This window comes from Macrobrachium nipponense, chromosome 29 (genome assembly GCF_015104395.2).
Source record: "Macrobrachium nipponense isolate FS-2020 chromosome 29, ASM1510439v2, whole genome shotgun sequence".
Lineage (NCBI taxonomy): Eukaryota > Metazoa > Arthropoda > Malacostraca > Decapoda > Palaemonidae > Macrobrachium > Macrobrachium nipponense.
This window is the reverse complement of record NC_061092.1, coordinates 5,060,617-5,085,993: the sequence shown is the minus strand read 5'-3', so window position 1 is coordinate 5,085,993 and position 25,377 is coordinate 5,060,617. Positions and strand designations below refer to the sequence as shown.

The window sequence follows — 25,377 nt, the reverse complement described above, 5'->3', positions numbered from 1 at the left end:
TCCATTTATGAATTTTCGCGTAGCATAGTTTCTCAATGAAGATTCTCCAAGCAGAATATGGGGATTCTGCAGCTACATTTTTCACAGTTTTTGAAATACCAGAAGTAGCTTTGAATACTTGACTTTGGCTATATCTTCCTTTCCGAGAGATGATAAAGGTTCCCAGGCAATCCCATGCCGTGTAATGATGGTATTTCTATCTGTAGAAGTGCTTGCTTGTATTCTGATGAGGTACTTGCTTGTCTAGTGGATTCGTCTTCACTATCTTGATAGTCATCAGAATCTGATGAGCTTGAAGAAACTTTTTTTTGTGGTAAAAACTAATCACTACCATCACTCATCCACTTGAAACTTCATCTTCTGATTGGAAGATAATATTCAATGCTTCTTCTACAGTATAGAAATCTTTATTTCCCTTACACCGTGAAGCAGCCACTCTAATATATTCAGTATGACTACCACTAAGCTAATATGAATGATTGAGTGCTTAGTAAACTGTTTCCTTTGCCAAGGATCACGAAACACAGAATTCTCAAGGATATTCAAGTCAGGAATAACAAGTCTGAAAAGAAATTCACAATATATAGTATACCCTCATACTGAAAGAAAGTCATTATATAGATAGTGTGTGTGTGTGTGTGTGTGTGTGTGTGTGTATATAAATAGATGATATATAGATAGGGACACAAACACAAATATTATTGCTTGTGAGGAGTTTTTAAATGAATTTACCATATAAATAGCCTAGGTGTCAAAAACGACACCTTGGCCATTTAAGGTAAAACCTCAAATATCAGCTATTCCACTGAATATTTTTTTTAAAATTAGGTCTGTTAAGCATCTTTTTAAAAATTTAATAATTGTCTATAAGACTCAGCATTGAGCCAAAATCAGTTATTCCATACTAATTAGTTAAAAATTTGAAGGTGTCGAAAACGACCCCTCGGCCATCCTAGTGTTAAACTATAGGTTCAATGACAATACTGAACTCTGATTGGTTACATTTTTCATTATATCCAATCACCTGCTATTTTGAAACCTACCGGTCTCTATACATTCAGCAGTCTCGTTACTTAGCTGTCATGGATCCTCCGGTGCAGGCGTGCAATTTATTTCGCTATTCTTATTTTGAGGTGATCGGTTCGATTTCATGGAAGTTATAATGGTACTCCTGAGGTTGTGATTAGATTTCTTAGAGAGCATTTAGTATTACCCATAAGTGTTAAGTGTGCCAAATGTGATTCGTCAGGTTCCATTTAAGGTAAGAAGTGACTAAGCAAATTATATTTGGTATTATTACAGTTTCAACCATTATGGGAAATCATTATATTGATTTTTTTTAATTTTTCCCGAGTAAAGCACGTGATAACAAAACACTTCTTCTCAATACATTATTGTCGCTCATGCATACTTACAGAGAAAAAAAAATATTAAGTTTTTACCTCGAATTTTTTCCTAAGTCGGGAGAGGTGTTTCCTCTACGGTAATGTTTTACTTTTAATGAGCCCTCTAACTTACCTTTCTTACGCAAACAAAAGCAGTTCCAGTCACTCATTATTGGCTGAGAGGTGTGACATTGTTATGACGTCATGGGTTTCATAACCAATTACGAACGACTTTAGTCGAAAACTAAGTTTCACTAGCATTTCAGCGGAGTAAAAAAGTTACCTGTCTATGTCCACTGGTATCCTTGTTTGACTGAATACTCGAATAATGAAGCAAAAAATGGCATTTTGTCTTCCTGTACCTATGGCAGAGGCAGTGGCTGGCCCTTCTGGCATTAATTTTGACAGACCTTCGATTTCCTACCGATTGTTTGCAGTGCCAATGTGGTCGTCGGGTACCTGGCCACTTCCTACTTTAAGTTGCATGTCAGGGAACCTTGCAACGGCTTCAAGTTTTTCCTCAAAGCAGCAGCACATCTTTATCAACCAACAGTTTAAGGTAAGCTTCATTAATTTATAGAGTATATTATAATGGTGGTAGTATAACGATGTATACAGCAGTACCATCACTTTGGATTTAGTTTGATGGATATTAGGTAGTGGCCTAAAGGGGGGGGGGGGGGGGGGGGTCACAGGGGGGGGTCACAGGGGGGGCGGAGCCCCCCCCCCCCCCCCCCGCTAGGCCTAGGTAGGGGAACAGGGCCCTAGGTAAGGTTAGGTGGTTGTATTAGGTTCGGTAGTGCCCCGAAAATCACTGTGGCCTTAACGGGGGTCGCAGGCAGGGGGGGCGGAGCCCCCCCGCTAGGCCTAGGTAGGGGTACAGGGCCCTAGGTAAGGTTAGGTGGTTGTATTAGGTTCGGTAGTGCCCCGAAAATCCCTTTTCTCCTCTCCCCCCACCCAAAAACCCCCGCTTCCCACTGGGATCCCCATAATTGAAGTAGTAGGTTTATGCTTAGATTTTAGTGTGTAAGATAACTCTTAGTTTCTTTTTTATTCATTTTCCTCATGTTTCTATGCGATGTGGCAACACCAATCTGGTCGTTTTTTGCCGTTTTTCGTCGTTAATACTTGAAAAACGGGTGCGGCCTTTTCCTGGACATTTACCTTTTTCTGGAAAAACTCCTCTTTTTTTTTTTTTTTTTTTTTTAACTCCAATTACATATAGTAAGTCTCTAAATCGGATGGTTGCAGTCAAAATAAATGTTAAATCCGTTGGAACTACATTATTTCTGATGCAACAAATATATTTTTATTCCAGTTTTTTCCCATAATGGTTGAAACTGTAATTTTTTACCATATATTTAAATTTAGCCTGGGGTAAGGGAGGTCGCAGAATGGGCGAAGCACACCCCTCCGTAGGTAAGGAAGGAGCTAGGTAGGACACGGCGGTTTGGATGGTTAGGTTAGGTGGAATGGTTAGGTTAGGTGGAAGGAGGTTAGGTGGAATGGTTAGGTAGCTGGTGTTCTGGTGATTGGGGTAGGTCTAGGGTCGTGACCAGTGTCTTCTAGGTTAGGTTAGGGGAGTTTGTTAGGTTACCTGGTTAGTTTAGGGATTGTGACGAAAGATTAAGGAAAGTGGTATACTTAACTGCTTTAAGGATTTGTTTTCTAACATAAAAAACCATTTTGTTTATTGGAAATACATTTGCCCCACCCCGAACCCCCCAAAATCCCCGTTCCAAACTGGTGTCCCCCATAATTGTTGGGATTATGTAGGGTCTTTCTGAACAGATATCTGTGCTTTTACAACTGTTCATTACAACATCTGAGACAAAAACAATAAAAACACTGTTACAAACGCTGTTTTTTCTGGAAAAACTTTAACTCCAATTACATAGTAAATCTCTAAATCGGATGGTTTGTGGTCAAAATAAACGTTAAATCCATTGGAACTACACTATTTCTGATGCATCAAATATTTTTTATTCCAGTTTTCCCGTAATGGTCGAAACTGTAACTTTACCGAATAAATTTATACCACGTCCAAAAACTGCCTTGTGTTGATGCAACGAGTTTGGAACTAATAGGACGGAAGTACTGAAGTATTTTAAAAGGTAAGGTAAATGGGATATCTTTTCTCGCCTAGTACTTCTAGCAGGTGTTCTTACATTCACTAAATTAGTTTTCTATAAGGTACTAAGGTAGCTTATTTAGTCTCGGATTTAAACTTTCACTTTTTTGCTGAACTTAAGCTTGAAGTACCGTTTGAAAGTAGCCATTTTTTTCAGCAGGGAAGTAATTTGTAATTTTATTTTAAAATATCTGGTCCCATTACTTCCCTTCATTTTTGTAGTCTGTTCAGTTCACTCGCCCGCCCCTTTTCAATCGCGTGGTCTATTAATAGAACCTGAGCTGCAGAGATGTGTAAAAATTGCCTTGAAGTTGTTCAAAAAAATCATTTTTAATCTAATAAAAACTTTTAAGCATAATTACTGGTCATCAAATGGTAAATGCTTATGTTGTCAATGAACGAGGTTTATTAAATAACATTAGCACTGTTGCTATCATAGTACTACCTACTTTTCTGAACAAAAAAATACCAGGTTCCTGATTAATTCACAAATTTCTTATTGGTGCAATGGGTTAAATTTAGCTATGTCAAACAGTGATCTTTAAAATAGGGAACTTTATAAGTTTTGGGACAATTCTGGATGTAAGAACCTATAAGCATCTGTGAATGAGCGACTTCTCATTCAATGATTTTTGTAACAGACATGAAACAAACGCTGAAGCCCCGAGTGGCTTACTCTGATGTAGACACTAGTAATAACAGAATGGCCGTTTTGACCTGGGTGTTTTGACGGATTTGTACCGTTTCACACTTTTACTAAAAGAAATTGTAAGGTTTGGAGAATGTAGTTTGTTATTGTACACGGTAAATTAAAACCAGTTTGTGAAGCAGCTTAGTGAATTAAACCAGTTTGTGAAGCAGCTTAACATCCTTTACAGAAGCGAGGTCAGTTACAGCTGCAAGGTCCCATACAGCTGCTGTGAATGCAGGTTACTGTCCTTCAGCAATCAACTTCGTCCTAACTCAGACTTTCGGCAATTGATCCCTCGAAGTTTCCTGAAGGAAATCTTTTAAAGTAAATTTCTCTTCATTTTTTGTATAAACATATTAGGTACATTTTAAAGTTAATCTCCTGACTTTGAATAGCACTGAAATCAGTCCATTTTAACATAGTTGAATACTACTGAAATTAGTCCATTTTAACTGAATAAAGTTGCAAAATGTCTAATGACTTTGAAAAGCACTTAAATTTAAGTTAAAGCTTTGAGTTCGGCCATGAGCCTCAGGAGTTATTGGTATGTTGGCGAGAACCTCTTATGTTGCTAATATTTTAAGTAGCCCAGGACCATGAGTAGGCTATTTCAAGCTAGTTAACACTTTAAACCAAAACTAGGACATTTTGGCATTGGGGCTAAAGACAAAACCAGGAATTTTTGCGACTTAAAATAAAACTCGGACTTTTTTTGGCATTGGGACTACTTTACCTTGGGTTTTGGATCGACCCACAAGTATGTCTTTGTACTAGCTTATTAACCTGTTTTTGGACTTGATGCCGCTGTTAAATCTCTGTATTATGAAGTAAACAAAAGTAGCTGGACTTCTTTTTCAATTTTTGTGATGACCCAAACTTCGAGATACTGGCTTCACAAGAATTATTTTCGTAAAGTGTATTTGCTATGTAAATTATATTTGTAAATTTAAGAGTAGAAATAGTAACGTTCCGTTTTACCCTACAGGTGGCAGAGACTGATCCCACAATAAAAGGAAATTCCCCATACCTGCACAGACTGCCATAGTCTCAATAAATTATCTGGTGATGAGCGAACTAGCTCTCTACAAATGGAGCGGCTGGAATTATTATTGCCTGAGTAAGTTTTTCATCCTTGATCTCTGTATAAAGTTATTGGACACCTTGACATTCGCATTTTAGTTTTTAATGAAGGCTTGCGTTTCCTTCGTGTAATGTTTTAAGCTTAGCGTGGTTTATGTAAATTAATATCTTGGGTTAGAACTTATAATACAACATTGCACATACTGAACAATTCTTCTATGGCCAGTTGTTATAAAATGGCATAACATAGATTTCAGAGTAATCACAGAGTATTCTAGCTGGAGTGTTATGAAAATTAGCCAGACTTTCTTTCAGTTCACGTCAGGGTTATATTGCCGAAACTTTTGGACTTTCTGATAATTTCAGTGTTATACTATCCATAGGATACCAGACACTTTAGTTTAACGTTATTATTAAAGAACAAAGATTAGATCACATATTTCTGATATTAGACAGGTTAAGTTTTCTCATTCCCTCTATTAGATATAGTAAATAAGAAGGGCTTAATCTTGCCTCCATCAGAATGAACGAAACTGTTTCAGTTTGTGTTGTACTTCACTTACGGGTCCCCTATGCTGTGGTCGAGGAGGAATACAGGTTTTGATTGTTTAAAGATGTTGCCCTTGTTTGAAGCTTCTTGGAACAAAGTTCGTTTAATTTTCTTAGAATGGATATATATATTAGCATAATTGCTGCGAGTTTAGTGGACTAAAACTACTTGCCCCTAGCTTGACAGTTCCTGAAGCCCCCTTGAGTCTGTGAGCTGAATTGTATGAGAGGTCTGTCCCTCTATGGAATTTAATTTCCGTGGAATATTTAGTAGTACCGAGATTATTTTTCCAACCACTGAGGAGTATTTAGTTAATTGTTCATTTTAGTACCGTTTAAAGGACGATTTATCCTACTGCTTAATGAAGTGATGACCATCCCGAGTTCTTATAGTTTACTCCGATATATCATTGGTTTGTCATTGGCAAATACATCAGGACTCTCTAGAAAAAGTTAGCTTAATGATATGGCCTTGGTTTAGTGAGACTGGTTTGGAAAATGGTTGTTTGGCTCAAATATGGTTTTCACTCAAGTTTTTGTTGGATATTCATGTCTAGTCTTTCGCATTCCTTTGTAACAAGAATTTATTCACAGTTGTGAAGGCTAAAACAAAATTATAATTCCTTGAAATTTTCCAGACACTGGGCAATAAAATCACTGCAAGAGATTCACTGATAGCTGGGGCAGGACAAGGGAAGTAATGAAAGACACCGTTTGATAAGAGCAAGGAAGAGCAAGGAAGGTCATATAGATAAGTTTGAGAGTACCAACATGTCAAGAGAAACTGAGCAGCAAGGAGGTCACTACAGTTAAGTTTGAGATTGGCAACAAGTCAACGAGAAAACTGAACAGCAAGGAAGGACACTACATATAGACGTTTGAGGTTAGCAACACGTCAAGAGGAAGAAAGTGGTGCAGTGAAAGAACCGTTGGATACAAGTCGAGAGATTCTTACAGACGACTCTGAATAAAGCAGGTCTAAACTTTCTCCTGCCAGTGTAGAAGGAAGGAAAGTTGCTATATCTTAGTATAGCACTTATAAGCAACTGAAACTTGTAACACCTGTACGTAAAATGTAAATAAAACTGCATTATGTACATAATTTATGCTTTGAAAAATTCCTTTACAAAGTGAATGAAACTTCTTGCCTTTGCCTTTACAATAAACAAATTGAATGAAATTCCTTTAAGTAACTATATCTCTGGCTTCTTGATGTAAAATGTATTACTTTCAGCAAAGTTTAAAAGTCCCTTGAAGCTACCGTCATTCATTAGGTGTACAAGAAGCCTCTATTGGAAAAATCATTTTTTTCTTATGGGAGTACCTTATACTAGACTGTGGTGATGGTAGTTATATTTTTGACAATGTTTTCTTGGTTATTAATCGATACCAATTATCTAATGAAATATATTAATCTAAATCCCGTCCAATAATAAAGCTTTAAAGAACAGACTTCAAACCTAAGTAATTTAGATTCTCAGTACCATGTCGTTACAGGTTATCTTTGTTATAATTGAGTTGAATACAGAATTTAGGCCAAAGGCCAAGCACTAGGACGTATGAGGTCATTCAGCGCTGAAATGGAAAATGACAGAAAAATGTTTCAAAAGGCGTAACACAAAAGGCGTAACATGAGGAAAACCTCCCAGGTTATCTTTGTTATAGTTGAGTTGAATACAGAATTTAGGCCAAAGGCCAAGCACTAGGACGTATGAGGTCATTCAGCGCTGAAATGGAAAATGACAGAAAAAATGTTTCAAAAGGCGTAACATGAGGAAAACCTCCCAGTTGCACTATGAATCAAATGTTAGGTGATGGAAAGTAAGATAAAGAAGAATATGAAAAAAAGAGGTACAGTAAAAGAAACGAAAGTGATTGCTGCTAGGGGGCCTAAGCATAATTCCCTCCTGCTAATTTTGACAGTAATTAATTTGTCAAAACGTTGTGCAGTATGAGTTGGTTGGCTGTCAGCAAAGGTGGAGAGCAAGGTCACGCCTTTATTATCAAGCCATTTGACTGCTGTTAACAGACTGCCGTTAACTGATTGCCATCACCAGATGACTTCCATTCCTCAAATGTGCCTCTACCTTTTTTATTTAGGACAGTATCCGATACTAACTTTAGCCCTGGAAGCCGACATGGCCTTACCGTTCCACAGCACCAGATACCTCTTTCAGCCAGGTGTTTTTATAAGTGGAACAGATGTAAACCAATTGCTAAAATAGAGAAGGTGATTCCTGTTACTTTGTATTGTCTCAGCCAAGTGCAAGACTATGTTTGAAGGTGCACCAAGGTCTGGAATACCTTCTTTATTCACACGCTGAATGGACCCTGTATAAGGAATGAAATCATGAATAAGACCCCCACTGTCTGCAAGTACAGAGCTTGAATCCTCATTTTTTGGGCTTCATTGGTAGGTACTGTTTCATGCTATGCTTTCCTTTGAAAGGCACCATCTGCTCGTCCATACAGATATTCTGTTTCATTGGAAGTTCCTGCAGCTTATTTCTCAAGTGATCTATCAATGGTCTTACCTTGAAAAGCTTATCACTATTTACCTCATCATTATTATCTCGAATATGGAGGTTTGATTTAATTATAGTGACATTAAGTAATCCCAGCCATTGTTCACATTCCTCCTACTAAGATTAAGTGGCTTGTTCACATCTCTTTTGTGTTGCATACAAATTACTTTGATGAACTATTCCATCTAAGATACCTAGAGTGAAAAACTTGAAGTACCATATCGGGTATCCTAAATATACATCTGGGTCATAGGTGTTTGAGGCTTCATCATCATTAGGGATGAAAGCTGGCACTGGTGAAGGGGAGCTGTCTGTTTTCATAGTCCAGAGAACTCGTCTTGAGGGCTAGGAAGCTATTCGAGTAGTTCTCCTAGTGCTTGAGGAAGTTGATGGAAGGGCAGACTGATCCTGAATAACCTCTAAATTACCAATTGGAACTTCGTCACTCAACCCATTTCTTGCTCAATGGGTAAAATTCCTGTATTTTCTCTACAAAACTGTCTAGCGTTAATTCTTGAGTAAAAAATGGCTGGATCACTCCTAAAAAAAAAGCAAGATCTATTATGAATGATAATAAAATAAAAAAAGTAATTGCCAGAGAGAGAGAGAGAGAGAGAGAATAATGCATCAATCCATGAAAACATACAAGGCTTAATATGAATAAGAAAAATAAAATTACATGAATAATAAGGATAAGAAAAGGAAAATGACAGAACAAACTCAAAGAAAGTTATAACAACTTCAACTATTGTATTGTAGTCTACCATTACTTAGACCCGTTTTTTATATTCAGGAAACTTTTACAACAAAATGTAAAACAAAATTTCAGGCCATACTATTATAAAACTTTTATTTTAGCTACACAGACAGGATTTACTCATGTTGATGTAGCAATCACAGTAACCACACGGGTGCAGTTACAGTAACGATATGACTAACATGACGAAAATGTCACGCAATATATTAATTTGCTCATAATTTCTATGTTTCAACAAAAACTGAGAAGACGCTGTATCTCCGTGATCTAGAACTGATAAACTTTCAGAAAAAATATAAATTAGACAAGTGACATACCTGATAATCCATCCATGATCTTGAAAAGTTGTCCGTAAAGGTAATTCTTCAGAAACAAGCCGCATCACCAGTTTCTAAAAGACAATCCTTCATTTAATGGTGTTTTTTCAGTGAATCTCTTCTTGTTTTCTTGAGGAAATTTTATTTTAACCCCCTTTTCCTTTTCCACCCAAACAAGCTTGGGGGCCCCAGCCCCAGTTGGGAATCGGGGGTTTGGGTAAGGAAATACCAGAAAGGAGTGCTTTGCAGCAATAATGATAATTGGGAGCACCTACAGATTCGCGGGCCCACTCGACCGCTGACCGAAATCGGCGGAAGAACACCAAAACCAATATGGCAGCGATACCAAAACAACAACAAACAAAGTAGGTTGCGACTACATATCCGCGACGATCGATTTGTGTGTGCTGTCAGTAAGGCCGTGGCGGAACGGCGCTTCGCGCCTTATCCGCACATTTAAAGATTCTTAGCAAGCGCGGCATTTACTGGCAAGAGGTAATGTTGCGCTGCGCGCGCTAGCCACAGGGGTTACAGTAAGGCTACTTACTGTGGCGGATGGATTTGGGTGGCTCATCGCTTACGCTGACGTCCTTTTCACTACAGCGTGATCACACCCAAAGGCGTTCCTGTTGTAGTCGATCCGACAAATAGCTCCACAACACTCGCAGTTTTTTTGCTTTAGAATTAAATTATGTCTTTGAGCATATTCAATCACAACTTCTTTACCACCACTAGAGAAATAATGATAAAATTCACCGTAACCCACATTGCATGCAAACAATCGGTAGGAAATCGAAGGTCTCTGTCAAAATTAATGCCAGAAGGGCCAGCCACTGCCTCTGCCATAGCTACAGGAAGGCAAAATGCCGGTTTTGGCTTCATTATTCGATTATTCAGTCAAACAAGGGATAAACAGTGGACACTGGACAGGTAACTTTATTACTCCGCTGAAATGCTAGTTTAACCTCAGTTTTTCGACTAAAGTCGTTCGTAATTGGTTATGAAACCCATTACGTCATAACGATATCACAACCTCTCAGCCAATAATGAGTAACTGGACTGTTTTTCTTTGCGTAAGAAAGTAAGTTAGAGGGCTCATTAAAAAGTAAACATTACCATAGAGGAAACACCTCTCCCGACTTAGGAAAAATTCGAGGTAAAAACTTAAGCTCATTTAATTCCACCCCGTTCAATCTCTCATATAATGACTATACTTTTAAATTGCTTTCACATGCTCTTTCCATGTAGGTGATTATATATCTTAATATCCAGTGCGGAGTGCTTCTGAAGAACTACCTCAGTAAAAATCCAGGTTCACAATTCTAAATTGTCAACATTACACTGAGCATAGCTCTCCTCAGATTCGACAATCAGCTCCCAGTTGCTTTTTCCTTGGAGTGGAAGAGTAGACGAATTTGGTCATGACTGACAAGAGGGGTATAGAGTTATTCTCTCTCAATTGAAAGCCAATAGAAACTTAGATGACGAATTAGTCATGTTGGGCAATAGGTTAGGGTTTACAAGTCGTTACAAAATGCTAAACTTAGCTACATAACACTATTGTACAGTAATACTAACTGAAAATATTAAAAGGAATCTGAAGGCACTGATCAAGGAACTGAGGTATACATTAAATTCGGTTGGGTAGATCTAAGCCCTTATTCCGCAGCGAACTAGACTATGCCAGTTGACGTTTTTCTATACAGGTTTTTTTACCGCCTGAACAAGAATTTAAGATAATGTTTTTTGGCCGGCTGTAATTAACGTGTAATTTACCTTGAACATTTGTACCTACAGAAAAAACAAAGTCCTTCATGTTGTTGTCTCTGTCGTATCACCAATTTTAATTAGCTGCTGTTCGTTCGTTTGTGTGCTGCGCAGTTTCGAATTGTCATGGGAAACCACACCTTCCGAATGACGTCACGAAAAAAAAACTCCACCCAAAAAGTGACATCATTATAGACAATATCCAATCGTAAATAAGCACGTTTCAATTTTCTCTGAAACAAAAGAAAGCACAGTGTTTTCAGCAATGACAATAATATAATGTTACCAAGTCGTAAATTTTTTTTCGGCAAAATACACCTATTTTCTCCAATAAGCGTTATTTGCACTAACGCCATGAGTGAATTAGCACGACCGTAAACACGCTACACGCTCCGATTTTGTTCCCCAGGAAAGTTTCCCCATAGTGTGTGAAAATTTACGTGAATTATCGAGATTTCACAAACTATTATTATGGGCCATAGAAAAGGCCGCTCTTAAACTTTTGCCCAAATCACTGTTTAATCAAGAGTGAACATATTTTGCCCGACTTGTAAGGACAAGTTCCTTCTTGATTTGAACAAAAAAGCCTTTGGGTGCGATAAAACCTATGTAAGGTAAGCTATTTCCTGTATATATTTTGATTATTGTGTGAAATATTTGATTGTGTGAAATATGCTGGAGTATTGTCTCCTCAGTTAGCCTAATGGCCGCTCAAATTTTTCGGAATTGTCATGAAGTGTGCAGGGAAGGTAGTGCCCTTAAGGGGGGGTCGCAAAGGGGGGCGAAGACCCCCGCTAGGCCTAGGTAGGGGTACGGCGCTCTAGGTTAGGTTAGGTGGTTTGTTTGGTTAGGTAGTGCCCTGGAATCACTTTTCTCCTGCTCCCCCCACCCAAAACCCCGGTTCCACTGGGGTCCCCCAAGATTGTTGGATGGGAACAAGGGTGTAATTGCTTGATGCCACCAATATTAATGATTAGTTTAAGCATAATCAAAAAATACATAGGAAAAATATATATTTCTTCCGCAAACAAGAGACGGAGCTCTCCTTTAGATTTACCGAAGTGGACTATGGCAATTGACGTTTTCCTATGTTATTTTGCTTACTTTACAAGAGTTTAAGGTAATATTTTTCTGGTCGACTGTAACTAATCTGTTATTTACCTTTGAACTCTGTAGTTGGTACATCGTACCCCTTGTACTGTCATGTAGTCTTCAGAGGTAAATTACGGTTTAATTACAGTCGACCGAATAAATATTACTTTAAATTCTTGTTCAGCAGGTAAAATAACATAGGAAAACGTCAACTGCCATAGTCTACTGTACCGCGGAATGCGGGCTTAGAATTACTTCGGTTGCAATGCAAAATTAGTGTTTAGCATTTACTTCCATTTCAAAGTGACGCCTGCATACCAAGGCCTTTAATGCTGGCCCTATCTTATACCACTAAGGTTTCCAAGATTCAGCAGTAAAACTTCTAAACCATGAAATACTGGGACTTAAAGTAACAAGTCCTGTAAGTAAAAAAACACCTATGAATATCTAAATCATATGAAATACCCTAGCATGCTATTTACAGTTTCAGGAGTAAAATGTAAAAGGTCCCCGCTTATCAGCTGAAAGCATGGACACCAATTTTCACCAAACTTACGGAAACGGGTAGCAGACCTCATATCAATAGACCACTTCAAATTCAGAAGTTAATTCGCTTAAAATATTTTACACTTGGGAACACACACCACCTTCTCCAGTTGCACACCATACAGCTGGCCGCCATCTTGATACACACGAACACGAGGAACGTCCTTCACAAACGTCTGAAAAACTAATAATTATGAAGGGGAAAGTACCTCAAGTTGTTTGACAAGTAACGCCATCTGTGTGTGAAATTCGTAGTTACTGCTGTGCATCTATGAGGAAAATTGCAAATTTGAAAATATGCATTTACATGCAAGTCCTTTTTATTCCTTTATATTTCATCAGGGCCTCCTGTGCATTACAACACTATATTCTATTTATATCTGAGAGTAACAATGTTCTATTTGTGATGTCAAACTTCATTTTCATTTTTTTCTTTAACTTTTTAAAAGTTATACACTGTTTCCGACGATGTATGTTATTCCTAACTTTTTTTCATGATTTTATGTTTATCTTTTCCCATTATTTCATCTCTGTATTTCACTATGCTTCTATTTATCAGTGTGATCTTCATGATTGTAGTAGTATTTGTTAACAATTCAATAAAATAAATATCGAATGCATTACTGGCTGCTCATACAAGCCAAAGCCCTTACATTAGTTATGAGGTAAGTGGAGCAGACCCATTAGCTGCAATTTTTAGTTCCGTATTGTTATTTAGTGATGTGGCATCGTTACTTATTTTATTAAAGGTATAGACAGAAGGGTATCAATAATGGGTTTCTCGTGGACCTGTGGCTTGCTTAGGCCATCAGAATCATAGAAAACGTAAAAAAGTTGATAAAAGAAAATGTCATAATTTAAATGGGTAACCTGTTTAAATGAAGTGTGGTCCATTCTGATTGGTTTCATATTTTTGCCAGTTCAGCAGACTGTTAACTGAACGTTATTTTGAAACAGTAAAATATGCTGTCTTATTCTATAGCAGTTACTTAAGGTAGACTGGGGACAGTGGCATCTAATAAAAGAAGGATCTTGAAAAATGCTTGATAAGAACCTTTTTTCTTCTTCAGTCGACTCTTAAGAACTCATTTCAAATTAGCAAACATAAAATTTTTCCTACTAATGAAGCCATACACGCTTTTATACTCACATTTCTTTAAGAGTAACTGTATTATTAGCCCAAATAAACCATAAAAAGATCAGCAGACAGTCTCTAAGAATGTTACACGTTAAATAGAAATTGGAGAATTGTTGATAGTACTACACAAATGAATTACCGGAGTTAAATAAATTAAATTTGTTTCTCAGCCTTCCTAGCACTGTTAGAATAGTCTAGCCAAAAAAGAAAAAGCTATAGTCTGGATGTTAAGATAATTTGGTCGCCGTAAATTCTACTTGGCAAGGCACGAAAATGCCACTTTCTTAACTGAATAAGCACAATTAGTTACCTAAAGGCCTCTAAGAACGAATTCTGTCATTTGGAGCTGCAAAACGCTACTATCATGATTTTAGAGGCCATACTTTCCGTGTTAAAAGAGGAGGGTGTATGAGGACACTTGGGGGACGGAGGTGAGGTATGGGGAGGGCATGAGCTTGGTTACACATGTCCTCATCCAGATTTTAAATTAAGGTAGTCTCATGCCAAGAGTGTCGATCACGTAATAGAGGGATTCTGTGTTACATGAAGCATCTGTATTGTGGAATCCAATAGGAAATTTTCACTAACATGTAATGTATCAGACAGAGAATATAGACACTGATAAATGGAGTGTATAAAAAATGTACAAAAACAGAAACTCACGCTGCACAATAGGCCTAACTCTGGTTGTTAAGAGCTAATGATAAGCAACAGAATAGAGTGTTTGGTTGTTGTTACTAATGGCCCTTCAACCAACAACTGCGAAGCTAACAACAGAGGCAAGAAAAGGTCTCACCCTTACAAGAGAATAGCAGGATCAGATAAGAAGAAAAAAAAAACGACAACAAAGAAGGAATGACGGTGAATACGTTCTCTCAGACCTCTCCCACATCTCACGTCTGATACGATATGAGAGGGACAGAGAAAGAGAGAATTGTATTCTTATAGATTTGTTGACGTTCACTCACCCATTCATTCGTGTTTCTTTCATCGTTTGAGAGAGAGAGAGAGATGCATTCATTTACTCAATACTTATGCCAGATTAACAGTCAGAGCTAGGAATGAACCTCACCCAATCTAATGGTTGAAAGAACTCTTCCGGGTGTCTCTCTCTCCCTCCCTCCCTCCTGCCTTTTCATCGCGGGAAGATAAGAGGGAAATGGGACGATAGCAATGCGAGATATGCGAAGCCATTTGAAAGTCCTGAATGAGCTTTTAGCAGACCAATACGAGAATCCACGGAATTTCAAAGGACGATTAGCCTACCTGTTTTTGCCGTGCGTGGTGTATAACACGGATACATAAGAGACAGGGAATTATTAGGGTTCCCTCTCTCTCAAGCGCCTCAGTGGCGTGATCGGTTTGGTATTGGCGTACCACCTGTGGCTGCGAGTTTGATTCTCTGGCATTCTACTGAGGTGTGAGAGATGTGTATTTCTGGTGGTAGAAGTTCACTATCGACGTGTTTCGGAAGTCACGTAAAGCCGTTGGTCCCGTTGCTGAATTACCACTGGTTCTATGCAATGTAAAAACACCATACAAACAAACAATCTCTCTCTCTCTCTCTCTCTCTCTCTCTCTCTCTCTAAGGAAACGTTGTTGGTGTGGTAATAGCAAAATCTTCAGTTCTTGAAGATTTTGGGCTTGAATGAGATCATCATCAAAAGGGAAACATAAAACAGGGAATTAAGATCTCTCTCTCTCTCTCTCTCTCTCGCTCTCTCTTCTCTCTCTCTCTCTCTCTCTCTCTCTCTCTCTCTCTCTCTCTCTCTCAGAGGTAGTATTGTTGGTATGAAATGACTGACTAACATTGCTGCCATTCATATTTATTCAGACAAAGTTACATATTAAGAAAGTTTGAATGCAAATCTTTATCCAAGAATGATATACAGTGTTATCAAGGTCATCATTCCATGGTCAGGTACGGAGTTCATCTTGAGACAGACTTGAGTCCATTACATCCCAGGAGAGGTTCGGTCTAGCTGCTTTTAGGATAAGGACACTGAACGTCCTCTTGTGGGACACACATGGCCTTCCCTTCGTCGAAGAGTTCACCGGTTGGGCATTCAAACCTGAGCATCCGTAACCAGACCAGCCATGGAAATAAAGCCACGAAAAAAGCTATATACACGTTTCTTAAAAATTGGAGGATTATGGGTTAGGTAATAACTGACTACAGTTTAACTGTCCCATGGATTTCATACGACGCTTTTGTAGTTCTATTTCGAAAGAATGAGGAAGATTCCCATCAGTAGTTATTCATCAAGAAAAATGAATGAGACCCAATGAAGCTGGTGAACAATGAAAAAATTAATTGGGTGATTTTGCATAAAACTTATATTCATTCACTCTTGCCTCGCGTTCTAAGTAAATCATTCAACGGGAATTTTTATCTAATAAGTAAGCTCCTTGCTATAACAGAGATAATTTTTCTAAAGTATGGATTTAGTGCTTTGAATCAAATGGGTTTGCTGACTACTCGGTAATATGTAAACGGTATATTTACTATTTTTTCAGGATTAATATAGAATTGTGCAATCCTTAATTAACTATGATTCATAAATCAATAATAAAATTCTGAATCATAGGACTTTAACCCAATTATTGCAAATGAGTGAATGTTGTATTGTAAGATTTCAAATGAAAATGTACGGGTTGTAATAATAAAAGACTTACAGGTTTTTTAAATGAAAAATCCACAATTATACATTATATATAGTGTATGCTGTGATTCTGAATTCATTGCAATCTAATGGAGTGTTGGTTCAAGATATATTGCATTCTATAAACTGTGAATATAAAATTAATTATTCATGTCTACTTGTCTGTAGGTTCCTTAAAACTGATAAAGTATGTTCGTAGGTGTAAAGGCTTATCACGCAGTTAGACAAACTACTGAAGCAGTAGACTAATCACTTCAGCTGATACAGGATTAGCTAAGAGGTCTACTGAACAGTACAATTATGCAAAAGCTGCCGTATAATAATAATAAAAAAAAATATAAAAAACAAATAATATAAAAGCAGGAACTTACGTTTGCTTTACACCACCTTCGCAGCGATAGTGAACGGTGCAGCTCCTATGGAAGTCGGCGAAGTAGCCATCTTCTTGACAGACGAAGGTGGGTGGCTGGCCAATGGCCCCACCTCCACGGGCCCAACCTTCAAGGGCAGCCGACCTCCAACGGGCCCAACCTCCAAGGGCCTCACCTTCAAGGTCCGAGTTAGCAAGGGGCCTTACCTTTAGGGCCCAATCGTCGGCCAAGGGCCTCACTTTTAAGGCCAAGACGGTTAGCAAGGGCCCAACCGCCAAGGGCCTCACCTTCAAGGTCCCGACGGTTAGCAAGGGCCCAACCTCCAAGGGCCTCATCTTTAAGGGCCCGATGGTTAGCAAGGGCCCAACCTCCAAGGGGCCCTAACCCATTTTTTCTTTAAGGGCCGACGGTTAGCAAGGGCCCAACCTCCAAGGGCCCTCACCTTTCAAAGGTCCCGACGGTTAGCAAGGGCTTCAAGGTCCCGACGGTTAGCAAGGAGGCCTCACCTCTAAGGGGCCCAATCGTCGGCAAGGGCCTCACCTTCAAGGTCCAGACGGTTTAGCAAGGGCCCAACCTCCAAGGGCCCGACGGTTAGCAAGGCCCCAACCTCCAAGGGCCTCATCTTTAAGGGCCCGACGGTTAGCAAGGGCCTCACCTTCAAGGTCCCGACGGTTAGCAAGGGCTTCAAGGTCCCGACGGTTAGGCAAGGGCCTCACCTCTAACAAGGGCCCAATCGTCGCAAGGGGGCCTCACACCTTTAAGGGCAAGGACGGTTAGCAAGGGCCCAACCCTCAAGGGCCTCACCTTCAAGGTCCCGACGGTTAGCAAGGGCTTCAAGGTCCCGACGGTTAGCAAGGGCCTCACTCTAAGGGCCCAATCGTCCAGCAAGGGCCTCTTTTACCTTTAAGGGCTCGACGGTTAGCAAGGGCCCAACTCCAAGGGCCCAACCTCCAAGGGCCTCACCTTCAAGGTCCCGACGGTTAGCAAGGGCCTCACCTTTAAGGGCCCGATCGTCAGCAAGAGCGTAAACTACGAGAACTGGAAGAAGAGACAATTGCTGTATGTGAGGTCATACATACATACAAGTACATGAATATGCATAGACTAAATATTATTGCTTTTTGATTTCAAATAATTATGAAATGCTAATCTCGGTGTGGAAACTATTTATAAATGAAAAAATAAGGAAAATTACCTACCAATACAAATGAACATAATAATGATTGAAACATGATTTTCAAGATGAGACATTATACATATAATGAGGTATCACCCTTAAAAATAGAAGCCAGCAAATGAATGATTTTCTTTAATCCTAAAACACTTCGTTTATAGTAGAAATTGATCAAATGACATCTTCACACCAAAGACGATAAGATTAACAAGGGGGTTGATCCTTGAACTGAGCAAAATAACCAGGGGTGATTCTGAAACTGACCAAAATAACCAGGGGTGATCCTGGAACTGAGCAAAATAACCAGGAATAATTCTGGAACTCAGCAAAATAACCAGGAATGATCCTGGAAACTGGGCACAATAACCAGGGACGTGAACCTGAAATAGAGTTCACTGTTCATTTCATGAAGGCAAAATACGGCTGAAGGGAAGGTTTCCTGGAAAGAAGGAACCTGCCACCTGTCCAGGACCACAGTTCCCAATGACAGGTTAGTACGGTGCTGTGCCCTAGGAAGGGTTAGGTAGGGCATTGTCCCTGACAGGTCAGGTAGAACACTGTGCCTGGGACAGGTTAGGTAGAATGCTGTGCCCTACGCCGGGTTAAGGTTGGACAATGTTCTAGGACATGTTACGTATGGTACTGCATATGCCTTAGGACACGTTAGGTCGGACAATGTGACTAGGACAAGCAATGTCTTCTAGGACAGGTTAGGTAGAATGCTGTGTCCTAGGACGGGTTAAGGTTGGATGCTGCTCTAAGACATGTAATGCAAGATACTATGTATGCCTTAGGAGTTAGGTATATAGGGCACCGTGCTCTAAGACAGGTTAGATAGGACACTGCCCTACGACAGGTTAGATAGGACACTGCCCTACGACAGGTTAGGCGGGACACTGCCCTACGACAGGTTAGGTAAGACACAGCGTCCGATGACAGGTAAGGCAGGACGCTGCACCCTAGGATAATTTTGGGAAGATACTGTTACCCTGGACAGGTTAGGTTAAGATCGATATTTTTGTGGGTTATTCAAGGTAAAAGGCGCTCTAAAAATAAAAAATAAATAAATAAATAGAAATATTTACCAGAGACAAACAAAATTACGGCGAGGCGAGCCATTTCTGGAATACTAGTCACACCACAGACAAGCTGGAGCTACGAGAAGTTGAAATCTCTCGTTCTGCTTCGTCAGGAAAGGACTGGTGACTGTGCCAGGGGGATTCGCCATTTATAAAGGGTCCGTGGATGACAAACGCCTGATGTCTGAGCACCACATAAAAATCTTAGCAATCGTCGAAACAATAGGCAATGGTGGTTCATATGCTAATCCGTTTTTTCCTTCGATGAGAGTTATGAAAAATGGAGTATCGGTATCGTGTGTGTGCTTTCCTTGGAAGAACATTTTCAGAAATTTTAAATTTTTAATTTATTTCTTTTTAATTGTTTACTCATTTTATTTTGATAACATTTTATGGCTAGTTATTTATTACTTCATTACATTGATTTGGGAGTGCCGGTATCGGGCCTTTTTTCTTGTTGGGTGAACAATTTTTTGCCTTTTTTTTTTTTGTATATCATCCAGGTTTTATTTGTTCTACCCTTGTATTTGATGATATACTTTGCACTTTTTAGCTATGTATTTATTACTTTATTGCATACCCTCTCTCTCTATCATTGATCTTTCCTGTCTGTATTTCCTGTTACTCTCTGTACCTTCTGTTACGTCTTTGGAATGAAGACCATTTTGTTTGGAAGCTTGAAATTTGAATTTCCAGTCAGTGGCCCCTGTGGTGGGCTTGTTCCATACGAATAGGGCTCATCTTCTGAATAATAATAACAATAATAATAATAATAAAAAATAATAATAATAATAATAATAAATAGTAAAAATTTATTTTTATTATTATTATTATTATTATTATTATCATTATTATTGCTATTATCATTATTATTATTATATTATTATTATTATTATTATTATTATTATTATTATTATTATTATTATTATTATTATTATTATTATTATTACTCATTGATGCGCAATACCATGGGACACCAGAGTTGAAGAGAAAGAGAGGGAAAAAATGGATAAGTATCAAGACCTGAAAATAGAAATAAGGATATGGGATATGCCGGTGGAAATCGTACCCATAATCATAGGAGCACAAGGCACGATCACAAGATCCCTGAAAAGGAATCTAGAAAAAACTAGAGGCTGATGTAGCTCCAGACTCATGCAGAAGTGCGATTCTAGTAAGAAAAGTGATGGACTCCTAAGGAGGCAGATTGCAAACCCGGAAAACCCCCAAGTTAGAAATACCACCCAGTCGAATTAGAGGATGATAGACCAAATAAATAAATAAATAAATAATAATAATATTAATCATTATATTTTTATATTAATCTCATTCTAAAGTATTATAGGTGATTATTAGAGTTTACTCAAAGCATTATTAAATCTTATCTTTGAATAGGGTCCACAAAATCAAATTGGTTAGTGGTTACTGTTCAATGTTACATTTCGTTTTCATTCCCACGGAATCTTTTATACACATAATGGAAACCTTACTTGATGAATTCTCCTAAGTAAGGAACGTTTATGATGACATTATAATATTAATCCGCTACTCTCCATTTTACGCAAAGTATGAGTGACACTAAATTGAATACGTACCATTTATCGACTTGTGTAACATGGCGTTACAATGACTAAGGACACAGACTCCGAGGAATATTACACCCATGTATGCCCATTGTAAGTTTGATCGCAAACAATTTTCTTTAAAATGACATCTTACGCTACTGAAATTTACTTCAAATTTTTTAATTTGCAGTGAAAACTCCTTCCATGTCTTTATGAGAACTTGATTCAGCTAAGTACATGTTGTCCAGCCCTTTTATATAAGCAACCCTTATTTAAAGTTAGGTACCCCACCCAACCCTCACTCCCTCCAACTTTTCTCCCCTGCAAGCAGAAAGTCAAGTACCTCCTTAAGATATGCCTTTCAACCTGACCCCTTTTGACCTGTTATAGAATGTAGCATGATCATAAATATAACTGATTCAAACGCCACATACATCACTGCAACGAACAACTATTTGATCTGATCTGTAAAGGTTATTTTGCGGTTCACCTTTCAAATCATTACCTCTCTCTCTCTCTCTCTCTCTCTCTCTCTCTCTCTCTCTCTCTCTCTCTCTCTCTCTCTCTCTGGGGGGGAAGAATGTGTAGGTGCACACTTTATATAGGTGCCGTGTTAAAAATAAACTATCAGTTATGGACCTGTTCATTAGCACGATTTTACGGGTAGCAGCCGGATGTAGAGAGAGAGAGAGAGTAAATCAGGAGTATAAGGCGTGAGTGAATTAGAATACAGTCTCTTTAGTAAACTAAGTAACCGCCGCAAACCCTTGGGGTATTTGACAACTCCTAGGGTATCTATAGCCCCAAAATTAATAGAAAATACCTGGGGGTATTTACGAACCCCTAAGGTGTCTGTAAAACCACACGGTATTTGAAAACCCTAGGGAATTTTGAAAATCCAACAGTATTTGCAAGCCCCAGGATGAAACTCTAATAAGTAAAAAAAAGAAAAAAAAAGTAACAGGAGTTTGCCTACCGAAACACCTCAAATTTTAGAAGAAAAACTTCAAATTTCAGACAAAAAACCTCAAATTTCAGACGAAAAACCTCAAATTTCAGAAGTAAAACATAGTTTCAGACAAAAACCACAAATTTCAGACTAAAAAACTTAATTTTACACGATTCTGACGAAAACCCACAGATTTATGATGAAAAACCTCAAATTTCAGAGAAAATCTGACTTTACAAAATCATGAAGGCGAAACAGAGACAGCGTAATGAAATCCTCGACAATTTACAAAACGCCAAAAAAAAAAAACAAAAAAACATTCATTTGTTCTTCAGTGGTTTACGTCACGACTTGACGTAACCACTGCAATTTCTTAATAATGCGATGGATATTAATTAGTGAACTGCCTTGTATAATTACAGGGGACGACGTGCTACTAATGAGGTTTATGCTATGAGTCAGCCCTTGTCAGACAATGTGGTTTCTTAACTGGTGAATATAGTGTCTGCATACACATATACTTACATATATATACATAGCTGTAACCCATTTTTTATATAAACTTAATCTTGAAACTAATGTTCAAAACAAGTCCTTACTCTCTCTCTCTCTCTCTCCTCGCTCTCTCTCTCTCTCTCTCTCTCTCTCTCTCTCTCTCTAAGGTGTTTTTGGTATGAAATGACTGACTGACATTGCGGCAATTCATATTTATTGAGACAAAGTTACACATTAAGAAACTTCTCTATAAACAGCTTGAATGCAAATCTTCATCCAAGAATGATATTCAGTGTTATGAAGGTCATCATGCCATGGTCAGGTACGGAGTTCATCTTGAGACAGACTTTAGTCCATTGCATCCCAGGAGAGGTTCCGTCTAGCTGCTTCCAGGATAAGGACACAGAACGTTCTCTTGTGGGACACACATGGCCTTCCCTTCGTCGAAGAGTTGACCAGTTGGGCAGCCAAACCTGAGAGAACGAGAGGTATTTGTTTCAGACTTTTCCAATTGAATGTCCGTAACTAGACCAGCCATGAAAATAAAGCGTGACAGGTAAAACGGGCCGCGTTGGGCCACGAAGACAGCTATTTACCCGTTTCTTAAAAACTGGAGGGTTATGGGTTAGGTTTGATTTCTTACGATGCCTTTGTAGTTCTATTTAGCAAAGATGGGAAAGATTCCCATCAGAAGTTATTCACCAGAGAAAATGAATGAGACCCAATCAAACTGGTTAATAAGGCATAAAAAGTTTACTTGTGTGACTTTGAAGATAACTTTCATTCATTCAATCATGTCTAGCGTTCTAAGCAAGCCATTCGTGTCATTTTTTTCTGATAAGTTCTAATAAGTAAACTGCTTGCTATAACTCAAAAATAATTTTTCTTAAGTATGGATTTAGTGTTTTGAATCAAAATGGTTTGCTGATGACTCGGAAATATTTGGTACATAAAGGCGACATTTCCTATATTTTTCCTGGAATCATTATAGAGTTTTGCAACCTTCATTTAAGGTTGATTAATAAATCAACAATCAAATTCTGAGTCATAATGCAAAGGAGTGAATGTGGCCTTGTAAGATTCCATTTGAAAAGGAGGGGTTTATAATACAAGACTTACATGATTTAAATGAAAAATCCACAATTATACATTGTATAGCAGTATATACTGTGATTATAAATCCTTCTTGTCTACTCGTCTGTAGGTTCCTTAAGCTGATGCAGTAAGTTCTTAGGTGTAGAGGCTTATCACCCAGTTAGAAAAAACTTACTTCATGTATGTCTACTGAAGCAGTAGACCACTCACTTCAGCTGATTCGGGATCAGCTAAGAGGTCTACTGAACAGTACAATTATGCAAAAGCTGCTGTATAATAATGATTAAAAAATGATAAACAACAAATGATAGGAAAGCAGAAACTTACGTTTGCTTTTCACCTCCAACGCAGTGATAGTAGACGACGCAGTTCCTGTGGAAGTCGGCGAAGTATCCGTCTTTTTGACAGACGAAGGTGGGTGGCTGACCCTGTCCACGGCCATTGGCAAGCGCGTGAACTACGAGAACTGGAAGCAGAGGCGATTGCTGTATAAATACTGCGTTTATACATACACAAATATATACATAATGAATACGCATAAACTAACTGAAACAGTCTTTCGATTTCAAGTAATCATGAAATGCTGATCTTTGCTTGCAACTATTTACAAATGAAAAAAAGAAATATTACAACCAAATAATAATGATTGAAACATGATTTTCAAGATGAGACATTATACATATAATGAGGTATCACCCTTAAAAATGGAAGCCACCAAATGAATGATTTTCTTTAATCTTAAAACACTTCGTTTACAGTAGAAATTGATCAAATGACATCTTCACACCAAAGACGATAAGATAAACAAGGGGGTTGATCCTGGAACTGAGCAAAATAACCAGGAATGATTCTGGAACTGAGCACGATAACCAGGAATGATTATGGAACTGAGCACGATAACCAGGAATGATCCTGGAACTGGGCACGATAACCAGGGCGTGAACCTGAAATAGAGTTCACGGTTCATTTCATGAAGGCAAAATACGGCTGAAGGGAAGGTTTCCTGGAAGCGAAGGCCTGCCACCTGTCCAGGACCACAGTTCCCAATGACAGGTTAGGTGCGGTGCTGTGCCCTAGGAAGGGTTAGGTAGGGCACTGTGCCTGGACAGGACAGGTAGGACACTGTGGCTGGGACAGGTTAGGTGGGACAATGTGATTAGGACAGGTTAGCTAGAATGCGGTGTCCTAGGACGGGTTAAGGTTGGACACTGCTCTAGGACATGTTACTTAAGATACTGCAAATGCCTTAGGACAGGTTAGGTGGGACACCGTGCTCTAAGACAGGTTAGATAGGACACTACCCTAAGACAGGTAAGGTAGGACACTGTGCTCTAAGACAGGTTAGCTAGGACACAACGTCCTAGGACAGGTTAGGTCAGATGCTGCACCCTAGGGCAAGTTAGGTATCCTAGGACAGGTAAGGTCAGATACTGTGCCCTTGGACAGGTTAGGTCAAGATCGACAGTTTTGAGATGGAAAAACACAAACTACGGTCCAGAGCTTTCTTCTTGATTGACCTAACCAAACAACCAAGAAGGAGAGAGAGAGAGAACAAATATTTACCAGAGACAAACAAAACTACGGTGAGGCGAGCCATTTCTGGAATACTAGTCACAACACAGGCAAGCTGGAGCTAGAAGAGTTTGAACTCGGTCTTCGTCGGGAAAGGACTGGTGACCGTGCCAAGGGGCCTCCACCATTTATAAAGGGACAAGCAGGAAATGCCTAACTAAGCATGACAAATGCGTGACGTATGAGTACCTGATAAAAGTCTTCGCTATCGTCGTAACAGTAGACAATGTTGTATATATGTTAATTTTTTTTTCTTTGAAGAGAGATAAAAAAAACGAAGTGTCGGCATCGAGTGTATTTTCCTTGGAAGACCATTTTTAGGATTTGAAAGTTTTTATTAATCCTATTAAACAGTGCCTACATTTATTCGATAATGACATTTATAGCTAGTTATTTATTACTTATTATATCATTTTTGGGAGCGTATAGGTGTCGT

At 38.7% G+C, this 25,377-nt stretch overlaps 2 long non-coding RNA genes across 2 annotated transcripts; both read right to left on the bottom strand.

Moving 5' to 3' along the window:
- Positions 1-17,782: 17,782 nt before the first annotated feature.
- On the bottom strand, positions 17,783-19,474 carry LOC135205930 (uncharacterized). The gene is made up of 3 exons (XR_010312629.1): positions 19,272-19,474; positions 17,947-18,050; positions 17,783-17,802 (listed from the first exon to the last, which is right to left on the bottom strand). It is a non-coding gene; the product is annotated as an uncharacterized LOC135205930 (long non-coding RNA).
- A 2,997-nt stretch (positions 19,475-22,471) lies between these two features.
- LOC135205929 (uncharacterized) lies at positions 22,472-25,086 on the bottom strand. The gene is made up of 3 exons (XR_010312628.1): positions 24,933-25,086; positions 23,697-23,835; positions 22,472-22,747 (listed from the first exon to the last, which is right to left on the bottom strand). It is a non-coding gene; the product is annotated as an uncharacterized LOC135205929 (long non-coding RNA).
- Positions 25,087-25,377: the final 291 nt, after the last annotated feature.